We start from the raw sequence: 22,665 nt of genomic DNA, 5'->3' as shown, positions 1-22,665 counted from the left end.
CACTCTGTCCCCTCTTCCAGGTCATCTATGTATATTGTGAACAGTTGTGGTCCTAGCACCGATCCCTGTGGCACACCACTAACCACCGATTTCCAACCCGAAAAGGGCCCATTTATCCCGACTCTCTGCTTTCTGTTAGCCAGCCAATTCTCTATCCATGCTAATACATTTCCACTGACTCCGCGTATCTTTATCTTCTGCAGTAACCTTTTGTGTGGTACCTTATCGAATGCCTTTTGAAAATCTAAATACACCACATCCATCGGTACACATCCAACATGCTCGTTATATCCTCAAAGAATTCCAATAAATTAGTTAAACATGATTTCCCCTTCATGAATCCATGCTGCGTCTGCTTGATTGCACTATTCCTATCTTGATGTCCCACTATTTCTTCCTTCATGATAGTTTCAAGCATTTTCCCTACTACAGATGTTAAACGAACCAGCCTATAGTTATCTGCCTTTTGTCTGCCCCCTTTTTTAAACAGAGGCGTTACATTAGCTGCTTTCCAATCCGCTGGTACCTCCGCAGAGTCCAGAGAATTTTGGTAGATTATAACGAATGCATCTGCTATAACTTCCGCCATCTCTTTTAATACCGGCATTTCATCAGGACCAGGGGACTTGTCTACCTTGAGTCCCATTAGCCTGTCCAGTACTACCCCCTAGTGATAGTGATTGTTTCAAGGTCCTCTCTTCCCACATTCTTGTGACCAGCAATTTCTGGCATGGTTTCTGTGTCTTCCATTGTGAAGACCGAAGCAAAATAATTGTTTAAGGTCTCAGCCATTTCCACATTTAGAAACATAGAAACATAGAAAATAGGTGCAGGAGTCGGCCATTCGGCCCTTCTAGCCTGCACCACCATTCAATGAGTTCCTGGCTGAACATGTAACTTCAGTACCCCATTCCTGCTTTCTCACCATACCCCTTGATTCCCCTAGTAGTAAGGACTTCATCTAACTCCTTTTTGAATATATTTAGTGAATTGGCCTCAACAACTTTCTGTGGTAGAGAATTCCACAGGTTCACCACTCTCTGGGTGAAGAAATTCCTCCTCATCTCGGTCCTAAATGGCTTCCCCCTTATCCTTAGACTGTGTCCCCTGGTTCTGGACTTCCCCAACATTGGGAAGATTCTTCCTGCATCTAACCTGTCTAACCCCGTCAGAATTTTAAACGTTTCTATGAGGTCCCCTCTCATTCTTCTGAACTCCAGTGAATACAAGCCCAGTTGATCCAATCTTTCTTGATAGGTCAGTCCCGCCATCCCGGGAATCAGTCTGGTGAACCTTCGCTGCACTCCCTCAATAGCAAGAATGTCCTTCCTCAGGTTAGGAGACCAAAACTGTACACAATACTCCAGGTGTGGCCTCACCAAGGCCCTGTACAATTGTAGCAACATCTCCCTGCCCCTGTACTCAAATCCCCTCGCTATGAAGGCCAACATGCCATTTGCTTTCTTAACCGCCTGCTGTACCTGCATGCCAACCTTCAATGACTGATGTACCATGACACCCAGGTCTCTTTGCATCTCCCCTTTTCCTAATCTGTCACCATTCAGATAATAGTCTGTCTCTCTGTTTTTACCACCAAAGTGGATAACCTCACATTTATCCACATTATACTCATCTGCCATGCATTTGCCCACTCACCCACCCTATCCAAGTCGCGCTGCAGCCTCATAGCATCCTCCTCGCAGCTCACACTGCCACCCAACTAAGTGTCATCCGCAAATTTGGAGATACTACATTTAATCCCCTCGTCTAAATCATTAATGTACAGTGTAAACAGCTGGGGCCCCAGCACAGAACCTTGCGGTACCCCACTAGTCACTGCCTGCCAGTCTGAAATGTCCCCATTTACTCCTACTCTTTGATTCCTGTCTGACAACCAGTTCTCAATCCATGTCAGCACACTACCCCCAATCCCATGTGCTTTAACTTTGCACATTAATCTCTTGTGTGGGACCTTGTCGAAAGCCTTCTGAAAGTCCAAATATACCACATCAACTGGCTCTCCCTTGTCCACTCTGCTGGAAACATCCTCAAAAAATTCCAGAAGATTTGTCAAGCATGATTTCCCTTTCACAAATCCATGCTGACTTGGACCTATCATATTACCTCTTTCCAAATGCACTGCTATGACATCCTTAATAATTGATTCCATCATTTTACCCAGTACCGATGTCAGGCTGACCGGTCTATAATTCCCTGTTTTCTCTCTCCCTCCTTTTTTAAAAAGTGGGGTTACATTGGCTACCCTCCACTCCATAGGAACTGATCCAGAGTCAATGGAATGTTGGAAAATGACTGTCAATGCATCCGCTATTTCCAAGGCCACCTCCTTAAGTACTCTGGGATGCAGTCCATCAGGCCTTGGGGATTTATCGGCCTTCAATCCCATCAATTTCCCCAACACAATTTCCCGACTAATAAGGATTTCCCTCAGTTCCTCCTCCTTACTAGACCCTCTGACCCCTTTTATATCCGAAAGGTTGTTTGTGTCCTCCTCAGTGAATACCGAACCAAAGTACTTGTTCAATTGGTCCGCCATTTCTTTGTTCCCCGTTATGACTTCCCCTGATTCTGACTGCAGGGGACCTACGTTTGTCTTTACTAACCTTTTTCTCTTTACATATCTATAGAAACTTTTGCAATCCGTCTTAATGTTCCCTGCAAGCTTCTTCTCGTACTCCATTTTCCCTGCCCTAATCAAAACCTTTGTCCTCCTCTGCTGAGTTCTAAATTTCTCCCAGTCCCTGGGTTCGCTGCTATTTCTGGCCAATTTGTATGCCACTTCCTTGGCTTTAATGCTATCCCTGATTTCCCTTGATAGCCACGGTTGAGCCACCTTCTCTTTTTTATTTTTATGCCAGACAGGAATGTACAATTGTTGTAGTTCATCCATGCGGTCTCTAAATGTCTGCCATTGCCAATCCACAGTCAACCCCTTCAGTATCATTCGCCAATCTATCCTAGCCAATTCACGCCTCATACCTTCAAAGTTACCCTTCTTTAAGTTCTGGACCATGGTTTCTGAATTAACTGTTTCATTCTCCATCCTAATGCAGAATTCCACCATATTATGGTCACTCTTCCCCAAGGAGCCTCGCACAACGAGATTGCTAATGAATCCTCTCTCATTACACAACACCCAGTCTAAGATGGCTTCCCCCCTAGTTGGTTCCTCGACATATTGGTCTAAAAAACCATCTCTTATGCACTCTAGGAAATCCTCCTCCACCGTATTACTTCCAGTTTGGTTAACCCAATCTATGTGCATATTAAAGTCACCCATTATAACTGCTGCACCTTTATTGCACGCACCTCTAATTTCATGTTTGATGCCCTCCCCAACATCACTACTACTGTTTGGAGGTCTGTACACAACTCCCACTAACGTTTTTGCCCTTTGGTATTCTGCAGTTCTACCCATATAGATTCCCATTATTGAATCCCCCTTCTCATCTTCTAAGGGACCAACATTTACTTTAGTCACTCTTTTCCGTGTTATATATCGGTAAAAGCTTTAACTATCCATTTTTATGCTTTGCACAAGTTTACCTTTGTAATCTATCTTTCCTTTCTTTATTGCTTTCTTAGTCATTCTTTGCTGTCGTTTAAAATTTTCCCAATCTTCTATTTTCCCACTAACCTTGGCCACCTTATACGCATTGGTTTTTAATTTGATACTCTCCTTTATTTCCTTGGTTATCCACGGCTGGTTATCCCTTCTCTTACCGCCCTTCTTTTTCACTGGAATATATTTTTGTTGAGCACTATGAAAGAGCCCCTTAAAAGTCCTCCACTGTTCCTCAATTGTGCCACCGTTTAGTCTGTGTTTCCAGTCTACTTTAGCGAACTCTGCCCTCATCCCACTGTAGTCCCCTTTGTTTAAGCATAGTACGCTCGTTTGAGACACTACTTCCTCACCCTCAATCTGTATTACAAATTCAACCATACAGTGATCACTTATTCCGAGAGGATCTTTTACTAGCTTCAATCATTAATTTTCTCTTTACATGTGATGAACTTTTATCCCTATCTCGTTTACACACTGTATTTTAGGAGAATGGTTTAAAATTTTAAGTGCTTATTGTCATGTATTCAACCAACATTGTAACCCATATATAATCTGACCTCAGTTGTACACTGTGAGAACAATGACCACTAGGTAGTGAACTTGTGGGAGACACTTCTAACCTGGACCTTCAGGTATAAAAGGGGAAGCTCCACCCACTTTCATCACTTGAGTGCTAAGGAATAAAGGACAGGCCACAGACTGACCTTCTCTCAAGCATGGGCCTCGTGTGCATTTCTACTGTATAGTAAGGATGTATCAATGGCGACGAGAAACTGGGATTTAAACCACGTGAGCATGGCCGCTAGCAGAATAGACGAGAGATACTGTGTTAAGGAATGGTTGGGACAGAGAATCAACATTGTTGAAGCAGCACACAGTTCTCCAGGCAGACAAGGGCAATCGGGCATGCCCCAACATGTAGTCGAACCCAGAGGGGGAGTTCGACAGAGATAATGGCAAGCTGAACGGTGATTCACACCATTGCAAGGGACAATGTGGCCAGTAATGGGGCCATCAACACCTGTTAATGGCACACTCAAGGACAGTCACAGGGGTAGTCAGGGACGATTGACTAGCAAGGGATCTTTTGTTTCCAACAACAGCTCATGTTGGAGGCATGGAGGCACAAACTCAGCCGGAGATTGCAGAGATGAGCAAAATACCTACAGAAATTGCAGAAATGAACGCTGGGGGAAATCGCTGGAAGCTGAAGTTCAGTGAGTTCATGTGGAGCACGTATACAGTTCATACACCAGGACGCCACCGATAATGATGAAAGTGCTCCTCAGTGGCATCCCAGTATCAATGGAGCTAGACACGGGGGCTAGCCAGTCCCTGATGGGTAACAAATAGTTTGAAAAGTTGTGGGCGTCCAAGGCCAGTAGGGCCAAAATTATCACCGATTGACGCACAGCTACGGACATACACCAAGGAGATCATTCCGGTGCTTGGCAGCGCCACGACAATCGTGACCCACAAAGATTCGGAGAACAGGTTGCCGCTCTGGGTTGTCCCGGGGGACGGTCCCGCACTACTGGGGAGGAGTTGGCTTGCTGTCATGAACTGGAAATGGGGCAATGTTAATGCTATTTCCTCTGTGGAGCGAGTTTCATGCTCACAGATCCTGCACAAATTTGACTCATTATTTCAACCCGGCATTGGCACTTTCATGGGGGCCAAGGGAGTGATTCACATAAACCCGAAAGCCAGGCCAGGACACCACAAGGCCAGAGCGGTGCTGTACGTGATGTGGGAAAAGATAGAAGGTGAATTGAACCGCCTGCTGAGGGAAGGTATCATTTTGCCAGTCGAATTCAGTGACTGGGCGAGCCCGATTGTACCGGTGTTCAAGGCGGATGGGTCGGTCAGGATATATGGTGATTACAAGGCCACCATCAATCGGGTGTCACTCCAAGACCAGTACCCGCTACCGAGAGCGGAGGACCTCTTTGCGATGCTATCCGGTGGCAAACTTTTTTCAAAATTGGACGTGACCTCAGCTTACATGACCCAGGAGCTGGCGAGAGAGTTGAAGAAGCTGACCACCATCACGACACACAAGGGGTTGTTTGAGTACAACAGATGTCCGTTCGGGATTCGCTCGGCCGCCGCGATCTTCCAACGAAATATGGAAAGCCTCCTCAAGTCGATTCCAGGGACGGTGGTTTTTCAGGACGACATCCTCATCACGGGTTGCGATACTGAAGAACACCTCCACAACCTGGAGGAGGTGCTACGCAGACTGGACCGGGTAGGGCTGCGACTGAAAAAGGCGAAGTGCATCTTCCTAGCTCCAGAGGTAGAATTCCTGGGGATGAGGGTAGGAGTAGATGGGATGAGCCCTACTGCGTCCAAGACGGAAGCGATCCAGAGAGCACCCAGACCCCGTAACACGACGGAGCTGCGTTTGTTCCTGGGGCTCCCGAACTATTTGGTAACTTTCTCCCAAATTGAGCACGCTGCTAGAGCCGCTACACGTGCTCCTAAGCAAAGGTCGCGAATGGGTCTGGGGGGACAGCCAGGAAAGGGCTTTTAATAGAGCACACAATTTGTTATGTTCCAACAATCTGTTAACGCGATATGACCCATGTAAGAAACTTGTGTTAACGTGTGATGCGTCGTCCTATGGTGTCGGGTGTGTGTTGCAGCATGTCAATGCCAAGGGTCAGTTACAGCCGGTAGCTTTTGCCTCCAGAAGTCTGTCCCAGGCAGAAAGGGGCTACGGGATGATAGAAAAGGAGGCGCTCGCATGTGTATATTCGGTAAAGAAAATGCACCAGTACCTGTTTGGCAGGAAATTTGAGCTGGAGACAGATCACAAACCCCTCACGTCCCGTTTGGCCGACAACAAGGCCATAAATGCAGATGCATCGGTTTACATACAGAGGTGGGCACTCACGTTAGCCACCTATGACTACACAATTCGGCACAGACCGGGCACTGAAAACTGCGCCGATGCACTCAGCAGGCTCCCACCAGCCACCACTGAGGGGGCTACCTAGCATGCCGCTGAGATGGTCATGGCTGTTGAAGCTTTCGCAAGCGATGGCTCACCCGTGACAGCCCGTCAGACTAAAGTCTGGACAAATAGAGACCCGCTATTGTCTCTAGTCAAGAAATGTGTCCTGAATGGGGACTGGGTAGCCACGTACAGGGCATGCCCTGAGGAATTTAAACCATTTCACAGGGGCAGGGATGAACTCTCGATTCAGGCCGATTGCCTACTGTGGGGAAACCGCGTAGTCATGCCCCAGATGGGCAGAGAGGTGTTCATCAGAGAACTCCACAATGAGCATCCGGGCATTGTCATGATGAAGGCAATTGCCAGGTCACACGTTTGGTGGCCAGGGATAGATGCAGATCTGGAAGTTTGTGTTCGCAGGTACAACACGTGTGCCCAGCTGGGCAATGCGCCCAGGGAAGCCCCCCTTAGCCCCTGGCCATGGCCCGCCAAGCCTTGGTCACGCATCCATGATGACTACACAGGTCCTTTCATCGGAAAAATGTTTTTGGTTGTAGTAGACGCTCACTCCAAATGGATTGAGTGTGACATTTTAAATTCAAGCACATCCTCTGCCACGGTAGAAAGTCTACAGGCAATGTTCGCCGCCCATGGTCTACCGGACATCTTGGTCAGCGACAATGGCCTGTGCTTCACAAGCACTGAATTCCAGGACTTCATGGCAGGCAATGGAATTAACCATGTCAGAAAGGCACCGTTCAAGCCAGCCTCAAACGGCCAGGCAGAACGAAAAGTGCAGATAATCAAACAGGGGATGCTCAGAATCCAAGGGGGTTCCCTACAAAGCCACTTATCATGCCTCCTGTTGGCCAATAGATCCCGACCACACTCACTCACAGGGGTTCCACCCACAGGGCTGCTAATGATAAGGATGCTCAAATGCTGTTATCCCTTATACACCACACCATGAAAGAAATTGTTGAGAGCAGGCGCCAATCACAATATAACTACCATGACAGGAATGCGGGGGCACGATATATTGGTGTAAACGACCCTGTTGTTGTCCACAACTACACTGCAGGGCCTAAATGTCTCGCAGGCACTGTGATTGCCAAAGAGGGCAATAGGATTCTGGTAGTTAAACTAACCAATGGACAAATCTGCCGCAAACATGTGGATCAAACAAAAAGGAGGTTAAGAAATCCCATAGAAGAAGCAGAGGAAGAACACGATACAGAGTTCACTCCAGCACAGGTGACCGAACACCGGAACCAAAGGGAGGAGAGCCCAGTCACTGTGGGCAGTCCGGATAGGCCTGAGGCACCGCAAACAGCAGACACACAACCGGAGCCCCAACTCAGGCGCTCTACAAGAGAGCGTAAACCACCAGAGAGACTCAACCTGTGATCCCAAAAAGACTTTGGGGTCATGTATTCAACCAGCATTGTAACCCATTTTTAAATTCAAAACCTTATAAAATTGACGACATGCAGCCAACGTGCAAAAGTAAGAATTCTTTTAATCACCGTTAATTAGCCGATAACCTTCTTCAGAATGAAATAAATAATAATATAATTACTGAGGAACAGTGGTATCCTCAATCATTCATTTTCTCTTTACATGTGATGAAGTTTTATCCCTATCTCATTTACACGCTGTAAGAGAATGGTTTAAAATTGTAAGTGTTTATGACTCAGTTGTAAAACCATTGATTGTGTGTGTGTCTATACTTGATAGGAGGAGCACTTGAGACCGAAGTTCCAGTTCTATATATGTACCAATAGAATCAATTTCCACCAGTTTCTTTAAACCCAATAACATAATTTATTTCTAATGGGCTGGATGGAACATGATCCATGTAAAAAATTGTTATCGTTTTACTTGAACTGAATGCTCATAAAATATTGGAGTGGGAACTAATTGGATAACAGCACTGTTGGCAACATTTGCGGAATAGATTCATGCAGCCAAAACGCACAATGACAACCTGGGACTGTGCGGCACCGAATCCTCGGGGAAAAACAGTTAAACACTTCGTCCCTGGGTGGGCTCGAACCACCAACCTTTCGATTAACAGCCGAACGCGTTAACCCATTGCGCCACAGAGACTGATGGAAGTCAAAGGTGCAAGACATCCAAAACCAAGGTGTCAGTCAGTTAAAGCTTCAGATTGCTCCGACCGGGATGGAACTTGTCCACTCTCAGTTGTACTTTTCCCAAATAAATGGAGGGACATTCATTGTGGATGTGTGGAAGCAGTCTGGTCCCGCACACTGCAGACACTTCCATGTCACCACCAACCAGCTCTCCCACAACCGGTGTGATCTACCTTCCAGCCTTCCAGTGCCTTGTCTGTGACAAAGTATTCTGATTGTCCCGAAGCCGGTATTAGGTTTGAATTCCTTTTCAGCTCCTGACTGCGGATATTCCTGTGATTAAACGGGAACTAAATGCTTACAGGGACAGTTGGATTCACCGTTTCTTTGCTTGGTGAAATTTCAAAGATTGAAAGCAACGCACATCAACCCCAAACGTCTCGTGAGATGGAAGCCCAGTTGCTGTTTCAAGCTTGAATGCAGGTACAAGCAGAACTTATTCAAAGAAAGTCCAAGTCCCTGAGACGCCTGATTATTTGCACCAAACTCTTTGCAAAGAGTTGAGGTACATGTTTGGTGATCTGGGCACATCTTTCCCCAAACTACAACACTTCAAACATAACTCAATGGCTGTAAAGCGCTTTGGGGCGTCATGAGTTCCTGAAAGGCGCTGCAGATATGCAAGTCCTTCTTTGCAAAAGTTCGATGCAATTTCAAAATATGCGAGCAATATCAGGGCTCCTCTGGGACCCCTCGTAAATTTCAATGAACAACTCCGAAGGGAAATCACAGCCCGAGACCAACGAGCCAACTGTTTGACAAACGTGAAGATAAGGTGTAACCATGATCAAAGCATTTTTTTGTGTGTCGCTATTCAGAACATAAGAACTTAAGAACTAGGAGCAGGAGTAGGCCATATGGCCCCTCGAGCCTGCTCCACCATTTAATATGATCATGGCTGATCCGATCATGGACTCAAGTCCACATCCCTGCCCGTTCCCCATAAGCCTTATTCCCTTATCAGTTAAGAAGCTATCTCTGTCTTAAATGTATTAAATGTCGTGGCTTTCTCAGCTCTCTGATGCAGTGAGTTCGACAGATTTACAACCCTCTGAGAGAAGAAATTCCTCCTCATCACAGATTTAAATGGGCAGCCCCTTATTCTGAGATTATGCCCCCTAGTTCTAGTCTCCCCTATCAGTGGAACCATCCTCTCTGCATCCACCTTATCAAGCTCCCTCATTACCTTATACGTTTCGATAAGATCACCTCTCATTCTTCTGAATTCCAATGAGTAGAGGCCCAACCTACTCAACCTTTTCTCATAAGTCAACCCCCTCATCACCGGAGTCAACCCAGTGAACCTTCTCTGAACTGCCTCCAAAGCAAGTATATCCTTTCGTAAATATTGTAAGTGTTTGTGATCCTCGCTCAATTGCCAGATGGACGGTTTGAATCGCCCCCACCTTACGAAAGTTCTAGATCCGGGAATTATTATTCAGAGTGTAAATTAAATGAGTCACGGAAAGGGATGCCTCAGTGATAAATCGTAGTCTATTTATTTGATCTAACATGCACTGTCTAAAACATGCACTGCTAAACAAAATCACTGTCTCTGTGGAGAATAAAATCCCGGTTACAAACAACATACATACAGTACAGAAATGAACCTAGTAACACGCAGTAATTCCCTGGTGGATTCTAACCCCACCCCTACCAATGAATTACCCTCCCCAGAATAGCCCTGAAAAGCTTCACTTCTGAGAAAACCCTGAGCCCTTACCCAGCTGGCCTGGGATATCTGGTTACTGGCTTGGGACACTCGCGATCATGTTCATCACCACACGCAGCCCGTTTCCTTGCTCAGCTCAGCTGTGGGAAGTCACTGCCTGGTCTTCAGTCTCGGTGGCTTCTTCTGCAGTACTGCGGCCCCTTCCTCTGGTACATCGATCGGTGGAGCGAGAGCGAGAGGGAGAGGGGGCTCTCTCTAGACACAAGCTGCAAGCTGCAAGCTCCAAGCTTCACACCAAGCTCCAAGCTAAAAATAAAGTGGAAAGGACCCTGTCTTTCTGGGAGTCTTGCTACCCCTATCTTTCCCGCCAATCTTTAAAACCCCTTTGTTTCTAAGCACGGGTACTTAGTCAGTGATGGGCCATCCCACCCATGCATTGGGCTGATGGCCCTTAGTCTGGGCATCTCTCTGAGCCTTTGTGTTGGGAAAGACCCAGCTCCTCCTTGGCTGGCCAGGCTGGTGGGTTCATTGTTCTGTGTCTCCTTCTGAGATGGAGGTGAGAAGTGCTTTTACAAATTAGAGTGGCTTTGTCAGTGGCCCCCCTTCCTGGCCGACAGCTCTTTTGTCATTGGATGACTGACAGGTCTTTTGTCCCAGCTCACTGCCATGCGGTCTCTGGAGTTTTAACAAAACCAGCTTTTTCACATATCTGCGCAGGGTGACCCCAGCACAGGGAAAATAGCCTCAGAAAAATAAAATCCACAAAATATTCTCGACTGAGTCCAATCTTTAAACAGAAACTTTGTGATCTCTTCATTCTGCTCTGCTAATTATCGATCTTGCCACGTAAAAAGTGCGTTGGCATTGCAATGCATTAATGTAAAATTAATGAAAAGAAAATGCAACGTTTTGTCGAGTGCAAAACATGCAGTGGCTGCATTTCAAAAAGCATTGCTTTTATTCATCCTGCGGAATGCATATTGCACAGATAATCTCAGCACACATTGTGCAGGCAAAGGCAGCATTCGACAACAAAGTGATTTGTCCTCCGCTGCTTTGTAGCAGATAACTGATGGTTGACACACAATTTGACAACTAGACTTGCAGATCAAGCATCAATGAAAAAGGCAACAAAACTGCCCACCAGCACCAGGTGTCTTTCACTTGTTTGTCCCAAATTTTCAGCAGCTGGGACATCAAGAATTTAGGTTTCACTGAGATATGAACTCAAATCACTAGATTTAAAGTCAAGAGAGCTCACCATTACACCATGGAACCAACTATTCCAAAACATTTGAAACATACTTCGTCACAGACAAGGCACTGGAAGGCTGGAAGGTAGATCACACCGGTTGTGGGAGAGCTGGTTGGTGGTGACATGGAAGTGTCTGCAGTGTGCGGGACCAGACTGCTTCCACACATCCACAATGAATGTCCCACCCTTTATTTAGGAAAAGTACAACTGAGAGTGGATAAGTTCCATCCCGGTCGGAGCAATCTGAAGCTTTAACTGACTGACACCCTGGTTTTGCATGTCTTGCAGTGTGTATCTGTGTTTCAATGGTTTAGCGCATTCGGCTGGTAACTGAAAGGTGGGTAATCCAAACCCATCTCCGGGCGAAGCCTTTTAATGTTTTTCCCCGAGGATTCGGTGCCGCACAGTTCCGGGTTGTCATTGTGCATTTTGGCTTCACGAATATATTCCGCAAACATTGCAAGCTTTGCTGTTATCCAGTGAGTTCCCACTCCAATACTTTTATGAACATTCAGCACAAGTAAAACGATAACAATTTTTTACATGGATCATGTTCCTCCATCCAGTCCAATCAAAATAAATTATGTTATTGGGTTTAAAGGAACTGGTGAAAATTGATTCTATTGATGCATATATCGAACTGGAACTTCGGTCTCAAGTGCTCCTCCTATCAAGAATAGACACACACACAATCAATGGTTTTACAACTGAGTCATAAACACTTACAATTTCTCATACAGCATGGAAATGAGATAGGGATAAAAATTCATCACATGTAAAGAGAAAATGAATGATTAAAGATACTACTGTCCCTCAGTAACTATATTATTATTTATTTCATCCTGAAAAAGGTTATCGGTTATTTAACGGTGATTAAATGAATTCTTATTTTTTCATATTAGCTGCATGTCGTCAATTTTATAAGGTTTTGAATTGAAAAAAGCTGTTACAGAAGTTACCGCCCTGACCTGGAATCGAAGCGGTTTTTCGGTGGCAGAAGGAGTGGTTTTACCCAATCATTTAAAGGTGATTTCAAAGAATCACGTGAAGTTAAATTCAGATCAAGGTTACGATGTGTTTCGGTGTGAAACAAGTGGATTGAAAAGGACAATAATGACATCAAGCATTACGATGCAGCGATGCAGCAATGCAGCGTTCCCTGGTGGTCCAGTGATTAGGATTCGGCGCTCTCACCACCGCGGCCCTGGGTCGATTTCCGGCCAGGGAAATTGCACTTCCATCAAAATTAAAACCTTAGAAGAAAGAGTTACATGCATCTCATGTGGAAAAAAAGATTCATTGATTTAAACATCATTAATTAATCCATTGTAGAACTTCAATCATTTAATTTGCCCTGAGTATGTGAGGAACTTTTATCCCGACCTCATTGTATTTTAGGAGCATGGTCCAGCCCCGGTATCTCCACCTGTGAAAGTAGGAAACTGCTGGAAATACACAACAGGACGGGTAGCCTTTGACAAACAATTAAACCCAGGTTACAGACTCTCTTCCTTCCCCTGCCCTTTGCGGGACACTTGTTCCCCTTTAATTTTACAGACTGACTGAGTTCACTAACCGCGGGGAGAGAATAGGTGTCTCCGCGGCCCCACTGTGCTAACATGGAAGATAACACGATGGGGATGTGGGATGGTGGGTGGGGATCAGTGACATGTTTGTGTAAAGGGCAGCGGAGGAGAAGGGTTGACAGCTGTCAGTGAGGGACAGAAGTTGTTTAAGGTGAGCCAACACATTCCCGATCAGCACAGAAGGCATTCACTGGTCAGCTGCCCTCTGCTGTCCTTCTGGTCAGAGCGGTTTCCGCAGTGGAGCCGTTATCACGTTTGCTTTCCACGTGAAAGGATCCCGTGCAGGAAGATTATGTTTAAACTTGCTGTGGATGAACAGTCATGGGCGAGTTTATTCTCCTGTTAAAAGAGCGACAGTGGCTTCTCCCTTATTCTTTAATTGCTCTTTATTTCACTTCACGAAATAGATATATTTGAGTGAGAGAAATTGTTCCAGAGTGTCGCACACTTCATCTTTTGTTCCCTTTTAAACACATAAAATGAGGCCGGGGGAATAAATCCAGAAAACAAAGCCGAGGGATATAGACAAGAGGAAGAGAGAAGGGGAAATACTGCCTCTACCCAGAACTAATGCAGAAACTCCTCTGCTGCGCTCGGGGTGGCCACCCACAGCCTGGATACACTAACGTCCCAACAGTTCATTGATTGTCGGAGTGGGACCGTTCAGCGCTTCAGAAGACAGGTCGAAAAAGCAAAGTCACTGATTCAGTCCCATGTGCTTCTCTGACTGACACCGGGGAAACGGTGAGACAGATTTTGGAGCATAAGTCTGGTTATTGTGAAACAGCAAAGGAAATATGAAGTCTGGAATTAAATTATTTAATGTGTATCCTGCTCGTTTCGTGGTTAGGCATTCACAGAGGGAGCCCGAGTTCGGAAAGTAACTTTTTAATTCAAACTTTTTTCAAATAATTACATGCAATTAATTAAACTCTGTGGGAGGTGGGGTGATTAAAACATCACCGATCGGAAAGGAATTGCCCGTGGGAAGCCTCCAACCGGAATTTTTGGGCCAATATTCCCACCCGGATTGTTTTGCAGACTTATCGTCAATACTTCAATAACTGAACTGTAATAATTTCAGGAGCTTTCATCATAGATGATATTTTACACCCTATCTGACTTAACACACTCTGAATTTTTGAAATGGTTTCAAATGTTCATTGCTCAGAAGTCAAGGAACGTGGGGTACTTTTTTCAATTTATTTCACAGCAAATATATTCTAAAATGATGTTTCTGCCCGGGCTCGCACCAGGGCCGTTTCGTGTGTGAGACAAACGTGATAACCACTACACTACAGAAACCACTGCTAAACTTAGTGCCCAGAGAGAAGTGTTAAGCCAGAAGGTGTAATTCTGAATCCCTTTCTGTGAAAAAATCTTTTCACAAACATTTCTCTGACCGAAGCTGCACAAGTCAAAAATGTTCTTTTCAAAGTCGTCAAACTCCCAAACTCCCAGAAAGCTCCAGTTGTGCCGACTCAATCCATAAATCTGACTTTACTCACCCTGTATTTTAGGAGATTGGTTTAAAATGTTCATTGCTCATAAGACACGGAACCTGGGGCTACTTTTGTTCAATGTATTTCACAGCAAATATATTCTAAAATAAAGCACGCGCCCAGGCTCAAACCAGGGACATTTCATGTGGGAGGTGAACATGATAACGGCTACACCACGTAAACCTTTCCTTAACCCAGCCCCCGGTTCGTCATTTGTACCACAATTAAACCCAATGAGATCGGAATAAAAGTTCCTCATATGCTCATGGCAAAATAAATGGTAAAAGATTTACAAAATAATTTATGTATTAATTAATGATGTTCAAGTCAATGATTCTTATTTTTTATAAAAGATTTGCATATAGATCTGTAAAATAAATGAACTCTTTTTTTTATAAGGTTTTGAATTAAAAGTACAACTTCCCAGGGTGGGAATTGAATCCAGGACACAACGTTGAGAGCATTGAATCCTTACCACTCGACAACCAGGGACCGATAGACCGTTTTACTGCTGCATCATTATAGTTCATGACATTATTGTCATTTTCAGTTCACTTGATTCACACCGAAAAAGATTGTAACTGTTGTGTATGCATGCCTGTTTACTGTGTGATGTCTGTAACACTGTTATGCAACACTGAATGTACTCTTACACTGTACACACCTTACCTACACCAGAGGGTGCTGCTGCTTGAGACCGAAAGGTTACCTGCAACCCAGTATATAAAGGAGCTCACAGCTTGGTGTCCTCACTCGAGGAGCTTCAAATAAAGGACTACATGTCTACACAGTTTAAGTATCATACCCTGCCTCGTGGAGTCATTACTAAAGGTACCTACATACACTGCAGTAAACGCCACTTGAAATCACATTCAAATAATTCACTGAATCCACCCCTTGCACCACCGCAACACAGGTTCAATTCTTGGTCAGGGAGATAATATTTACAACACAGTTTTCAAACTAATAGCCCTATATAAATGTCAACATGCAGCTAATGTGAAAAAATTAATTCATTTAATCACGTTCAATGAACCGATAACTTTCTTTTGCAGAATTAAAGAAATGATAATATGGTTACTGAGGGATAGTGGTACATAATAACATAAGAACATAAAAATTAGGAACAGGAGTCGGCCATCTAGCCCCTCGAGCCTGCTCTGCCATTCAACAAGATCATGGCTGATCTGGCCGTGGACTCAGCTCCACTTATCCGCCCGCTTCTCATAACCCTTAATTCCCTTATTGGTTAAAAATCTATCTATCTGTGACTTGAATACATTCAATGCGCTAGCCTCAACTGCTTCCTTGGGCAGAGAATTCCACAGATTCACAACCCTCTGGGAGAAGGAATTCCTTCTCAACTTGGTTTTAAATTGGCTCCCCCGTATTTTGAGGCTGTGCCCCCAAGTTCTAGTCTCCCCGACCAGTGGAAACAATCTCTCTGCCTCTATCTTGTCTATCCCTTTCATTATTTTAAATGTTTCAACAAGATCACCCCTCATCCTTCTGAACTCCAACGAGTAAAGACCCAGTCTACTCAATCTATCATCATAAGGTAACCCCCTCATCTCCGGAATCAGCCGAGTGAATTGTCTCTGTACCCCTTCCAAAGCTAGTATATCCTTCCTTAAGGAAGGTGACCAAAACTGCACGCAGTACTCCAGGTGCGGCCTCACCAATACCCTATACAGTTGCAGCAGGACCTCCCTGCTTTTGTACTCCATGCCTCTCGCAATGAAGGCCAACATTCCATTCGCCTTCCTGATTACCTGTTGCACCTGCAAACTAACTTTTTGGGATTCATGCACAAGGACCCCCAGGTCCCTCTGCACCGCAGCATGTTGCAATTTCTCCCCATTCAAATAATATTCCCTTTTTACTGTTTTTTTTTCCCAAGGTGGATGACCTCACACTTTCTGACATTGTATTCCATCTGCCAAACCTTAGCCCATTCATTTAACCTATCTAAATCTCTTTGCAGCCTCTCTGTCCTCTACACAACCTGCTTTCCCACTAATCTTTGTGTCATCTGCAAATTTTGTTGCACTACACTCTGTCCCCTCTTCCAGGTCATCTATGTATATTGTAAACAGTTGTGGTCCCAGCACCGATCCCTGTGGCACACCACTAACCACCGATTTCCAACCCGAAAAGGGCCCATTTATCCCGACTCTCTGCTTTCTGTTAGCTAGCCAATTCTCTATCCATGCTAATACATTTCCACTGACTCCGCGTATCTTTATCTTCTGCAGTAACCTTTTGTGTGGTACCTTATCGAATGCCTTTTGAAAATCTAAATACACCACATCCATCGGTACACCTCTATCCAACATGCTCGTTATATCCTCAAAGAATTCCAATAAATTAGTTAAACATGATTTCCCCTTCATGAACCCATGCTGCGTCTGCTTGATTGCACTATTCCTATCTTGATGTCCCACTATTTCTTCCTTCATGATAGTTTCAAGCATTTTCCCTACTACAGATGTTAAACTAACCAGCCTATAGTTACCTGCCTTTTGTCTGCCCCCTTTTTTAAACAGAGGCGTTACATTAGCTGCTTTCCAATCTGCTGGTACCTCCGCAAGTGCAGAGAATTTTGGTAGATTATAATGAATGCATCTGCTATAACTTCCGCCATCTCTTTTAATACCCTGGCATTTCATCAGGACCAGGGGACTTGTCTACCTTGAGTCCCATTAGCCTGTCCAGCACTACCCCACTAGTGATAGTGATTGTTTCAAGGTCCTCTCTTCCCACATTCCTGTGACCAGCAATTTCTGGCATGGTTTCTGTGTCTTCCATTGTGAAGACCGAAGCAAAATAATTGTTTAAGGTCTCAGCCATTTCCACATTTAGAAACATAGAAACATAGAAAATAGGTGCAGGAGTAGGCCATTCGGCCCTTCTAGCCTGCACCACCATTCAATGAGTTCATGGCTGAACATGCACCTTCAGTACCCCATTCCTGCTTTCTCACCATACCCCTTGATTCCCCTAGTAGTAAGGACTTCATCTAACTCCTTTTTGAATATATTCAGTGAATTGGCCTCAACAACTTTCTGTGGTAGAGAATTCCACAGGTTCACCACTCTCTGGGTGAAGAAATTCCTCCTCATCTCGGTCCTAAGTGGCTTCCCCCTTATCCTTAGACTGTGTCCCCTGGTTCTGGACTTCCCCAACATTGGGAAGATTCTTCCTGCATCTAACCTGTCTAACCCCGTCAGAATTTTAAACGTTTCTATGAGGTCCCCTCTCATTCTTCTGAACTCCAGTGAATACAAGCCCAGTTGATCCAATCTTTCTTGATAGGTCAGTCCCGCCATCCCGGGAATCAGTCTGGTGAACCTTCGCTGCACTCCCTCAATAGCAAGAATGTCCTTCCTCAGGTTAGGAGACCAAAACTGTACACAATACTCCAGGTGTGGCCTCACCAAGGCCCTGTACAATTGTAGCAACACCTCCCTGCCCCTGTACTCAAATCCCCTCGCTATGAAGGCCAACATGCCATTTGCTTTCTTAACCGCCTGCTGTACCTGCATGCCAACCTTCAATGACTGATGTACCATGACACCCAGGTCTCTTTGCATCTCCCCTTTTCCTAATCTGTCACCATTCAGATAATAGTCTGTCTCTCTGTTTTTACCACCAAAGTGGATAACCTCACATTTATCCACATTATACTTCATCTGCCATGCATTTGCCCACTCACCTAACCTATCCAAGTCGCTCTGCAGCCTCATAGCATCCTCCTCGCAGCTCACACTGCCACCCAACTTAGTGTCATCCGAAAATTTGGAGATACTACATTTAATCCCCTCGTCTAAATCATTAATGTACAGTGTAAACAGCTGGGGCCCCAGCACAGAACCTTGCGGTACCCAACTAGTCACTGCCTGCCATTCTGAAATGTCCCCATTTACTCCTACTCTTTGCTTCCTGTCTGACAACCAGTTCTCAATCCATGTCAGCACACTACCCCCAATCCCATGTGCTTTAACTTTGCACATTAATCTCTTGTGTGGGACCTTGTCGAAAGCCTTCTGAAAGTCCAAATATACCACATCAACTGGCTCTCCCTTGTCCACTCTTCTGGAAACATCCTCAAAAAATTCCAGAAGATTTGTCAAGCATGATTTCCCTTTCACAAATCCATGCTGACTTGGACCTATCATATTACCTCTTTCCAAATGCACTGCTATGACATCCTTAATAATTGATTCCATCATTTTATCCAGTACCGATGTCAGGCTGACCGGTCTATAATTCCCTGTTTTGTTTCTCCCTCCTTTTTTAAAAAGTGGGGTTACATTGGCTACCCTCCACTCCATCGGAACTGATCCAGAGTCAATGGAATGTTGGAAAATGACTGTCAATGCATCCACTATTTCCAAGGCCACCTCCTTAAGTACTCTGGGATGCAGTCCATCAGGCCCTGGGGATTTATCGGCCTTCAATCCCATCAACTTCCCCAACACAATTTCCCGACTAATAAGGATTTCCCTCAGTTCCTCCTCCTTACTAGACCCTCCGACCCCTTTTATATCCGGAAGGTTGTTTGTGTCCTCCTCAGTGAATACCGAACCAAAGTACTTGTTCAATTGGTCTGCCATTTCTTTGTTCCCCGTTATGACGTCCCCTGATTCTGACTGCAGGGGACCTACGTTTGTCTTTACTAACCTTTTTCTCTTTACATATCTATAGAAACTTTTGCAATCCGTCTTAATGTTCCCTGCAAGCTTCTTCTCGTACTCCATTTTCTCTGCCCTAATCAAACCCTTTGTCCTCCTCTGCTGAGTTCTAAATTTCTCCCAGTCCCTGGGTTCGCTGCTATTTCTGGCCAATTTGTATGCCACTTCCTTGGCTTTAATGTTATCCCTGATTTCCCTTGATAGCCACGGTTGAGCCACCTTCCCTTTTTTATTTTTACGCCAGACAGGAATGTACAATTGTTGTAGTTCATCCATGCGGTCTCTAAATGTCTGCCATTGCCCATCCACAGTCAACCCCTTCAGTATCATTCGCCAATCTATCCTAGCCAATTCACGCCTCATACCTTCAAAGTTACCCTTCTTTAAGTTCTGGACCATGGTCTCTGAATTAACTGTTTCATTCTCCATCCTAATGCAGAATTCCACCATATTATGGTCACTCTTCCCCAAGGGGCCTCGCACAACGAGATTGCTAATTAATCCTCTCTCATTACACAACACCCAGTCTAAGATGGCCTCCCCCCTAGTTGGTTCCTCGACATATTGGTCTAAAAAACCATCCCTTATGCACTCCAGGAAATCCTCCTCCACCGTATTGCTTCCAGTTTGGTTAACCCAGTCTATGTGCATATTAAAGTCACCCATTATAACTGCTGCACCTTTATTGCACGCATCTCTAATTTCATGTTTGATGCCCTCCCCAACATCACTGCTACTGTTTGGAGGTCTGTACACAACTCCCACTAGCGTTTTTTGCCCTTTGGTATTCTGCAGCTCTACCCATAAAGATTCCCATTATTAAATCCCCCTTCTCATCTTCTAAGGGACCAACATTTACTTTAGTCACTCTTTTCCGTTTTATATATTGGTAAAAGCTTTAACTATCCGTTTTTATGCTTTGCACAAGTTTACCTTTGTAATCTATCTTTCCTTTCTTTATTGCTTTCTTAGTCATTCTTTGCTGTCGTTTAAAATTTTCCCAATCTTCTATTTTCCCACTAACCTTGGCCACCTTATACGCATTGGTTTTTAATTTGATACTCTCCTTTATTTCCTTGGTTATCCACGGCTGGTTATCCCTTCTCTTACCGCCCTTCTTTTTCACTGGAATATATTTTTGTTGAGCACTATGAAAGAGCCCCTTAAAAGTCCTCCACTGTTCCTCAATTGTGCCACCGTTTAGTCTGTGTTTCCAGTCTACTTTAGCCAACTCTGCCCTCATCCCACTGTAGTCCCCTTTGTTTCAGCATAGTACGCTCGTTTGAGACACTACTTCCTCACCCTCAATCTGTATTACAAATTCAACCATACTGTGATCACTTATTCCGAGAGGATCTTTTACTAGCTTCAATCATTAATTTTCTCTTTACATGTGATGAACTTTTATCCCTATCTCGTTTACACACTGTATTTTAGGAGAATGGTTTAAAATTTTAAGTGCTTATTGTCATGTATTCAACCAACATTGTAACCCATATATAATCTGACCTCAGTTGTACACTGTGAGAACAATGACCACTAGGTGGTGAACTTGTGGGAGACACTTTTAACCTGGACCTTCAGGTATAAAAGGGGAAGCTCCACCCACTTTCATCACTTGAGTGCTAAGGAATAAAGGACAGGCCACAGACTGACCTTCTCTCAAGCATGGGCCTCGTGTGCATTTCTGCTGTATAGTAAGGATGTATCAATGGTGACGAGAAACTGGGATTTAAACCACGTGAGCATGGCCGCTAGCAGAATAGACGAGAGATACTGTGTTAAGGAATGGTTGGGACAGAGAATCAACATTGTTGAAGCAGCACACAGTTCTCCAGGCAGACAAGGGCAATCGGGCATGCCCCAACATGCAGTCGAACCCAGAGGGGGAGTTCGACAGAGATAATGGCAAGCAGAACGGTGATTCACACCATTGCAAGGGACAATGTGGCCAGTAATGGGGCCATCAACACCTGTTAATGGCACACTCAAGGACAGTCACAGGGGTAGTCAGGGACGATTGACTAGCAAGGGATCTTTTGTTTCCAACAACAGCTCATGTTGGAGGCATGGAGGCACAAACTCAGCCGAAGGTTGCAGAGATGAGCAAAATACCTACAGAAATTGCAGAAATGAACGCTGGGGGAAATCGCTGGAAGCTGAAGTTCAGTGAGTTCATGTGGAGCACGTATACAGTTCATACACCAGGACGCCACCGATAATGATGAAAGTGCTCCTCAGTGGCATCCCAGTATCAATGGAGCTAGACACGGGGGCTAGCCAGTCCCTGATGGGTAACAAATAGTTTGAAAGGTTGTGGGCGTCCAAGGCCAGTAGGGCCAAAATTATCACCGATTGACGCACAGCTACTGACATACACCAAGGAGATCATTCCGGTGCTTGGCAGCGCCACGACAATCGTGACCCACAAAGATTCGGAGAACAGGTTGCCACTCTGGGTTGTCCTGGGGGACGGTCCCGCACTACTGGGGAGGAGTTGGCTTGCTGTCATGAACTAGAAATGGGGCAATGTTAATGCTATTTCCTCTGTGGAGCGAGTTTCATGCTCACAGATCCTGCACAAATTTGACTCATTATTTCAACCCGGCATTGGCACTTTCATGGGGGCCAAGGTAGTGATTCACATAAACCCGGAAGCCAGGCCAGGACACCACAAGGCCAGAGCGGTGCCGTACGTGATGCGGGAAAAGATAGAAGGTGAATTGAACCGCCTGCTGAGGGAAGGTATCATTTTGCCAGTCGAATTCAGTGACTGGGCGAGCCCGATTGTACCGGTGTTCAAGGCGGATGGGTCGGTCAGGATATATGGTGATTACAAGGCCACCATCAATCGGGTGTCACTCCAAGACCAGTACCCGCTACCGAGAGCGGAGGACCTCTTTGCGATGCTATCCGGTGGAAAACTTTTTTCAAAATTGGACGTGACCTCAGCTTACATGACCCAGGAGCTGGCGAGAGAGTTGAAGAAGCTGACCACCATCACGACACACAAGGGGTTGTTTGAGTACAACAGATGTCCGTTCGGGATTTGCTCGGCCGCCGCAATCTTCCAATGAAATATGGAAAGCCTCCTCAAGTCGATTCCAGGGACGATGGTTTTTCAGGACGACATCCTCATCACGGGTTACGATACTGAAGAACACCTCCACAACCTGGAGGAGGTGCTACGCAGACTGGACCGGGTAGGGCTGCGACTGAAAAAGGCGAAGTGCATCTTCCTAGCTCCAGAGG

At 45.1% G+C, this 22,665-nt stretch overlaps 2 non-coding genes across 2 annotated transcripts; both read right to left on the bottom strand.

Moving 5' to 3' along the window:
- Nucleotides 1–8,583: 8,583 nt before the first annotated feature.
- Nucleotides 8,584–8,657, bottom strand: trnan-guu (transfer RNA asparagine (anticodon GUU)). The gene has a single exon. It is a non-coding gene; the product is annotated as a tRNA-Asn (tRNA).
- A 5,792-nt stretch (nt 8,658–14,449) lies between these two features.
- On the bottom strand, nt 14,450–14,522 carry trnav-cac (transfer RNA valine (anticodon CAC)). Its single transcript has one exon. It is a non-coding gene; the product is annotated as a tRNA-Val (tRNA).
- Between the last annotated feature and the right edge of the window lie 8,143 nt (nt 14,523–22,665).

This window comes from Pristiophorus japonicus, chromosome 20, assembly GCF_044704955.1.
Source record: "Pristiophorus japonicus isolate sPriJap1 chromosome 20, sPriJap1.hap1, whole genome shotgun sequence".
Taxonomy (NCBI): domain Eukaryota; kingdom Metazoa; phylum Chordata; class Chondrichthyes; family Pristiophoridae; genus Pristiophorus; species Pristiophorus japonicus.
Note: the sequence above shows the minus strand (reverse complement) of the source record. Positions and strands in the feature narration are given on the sequence as shown.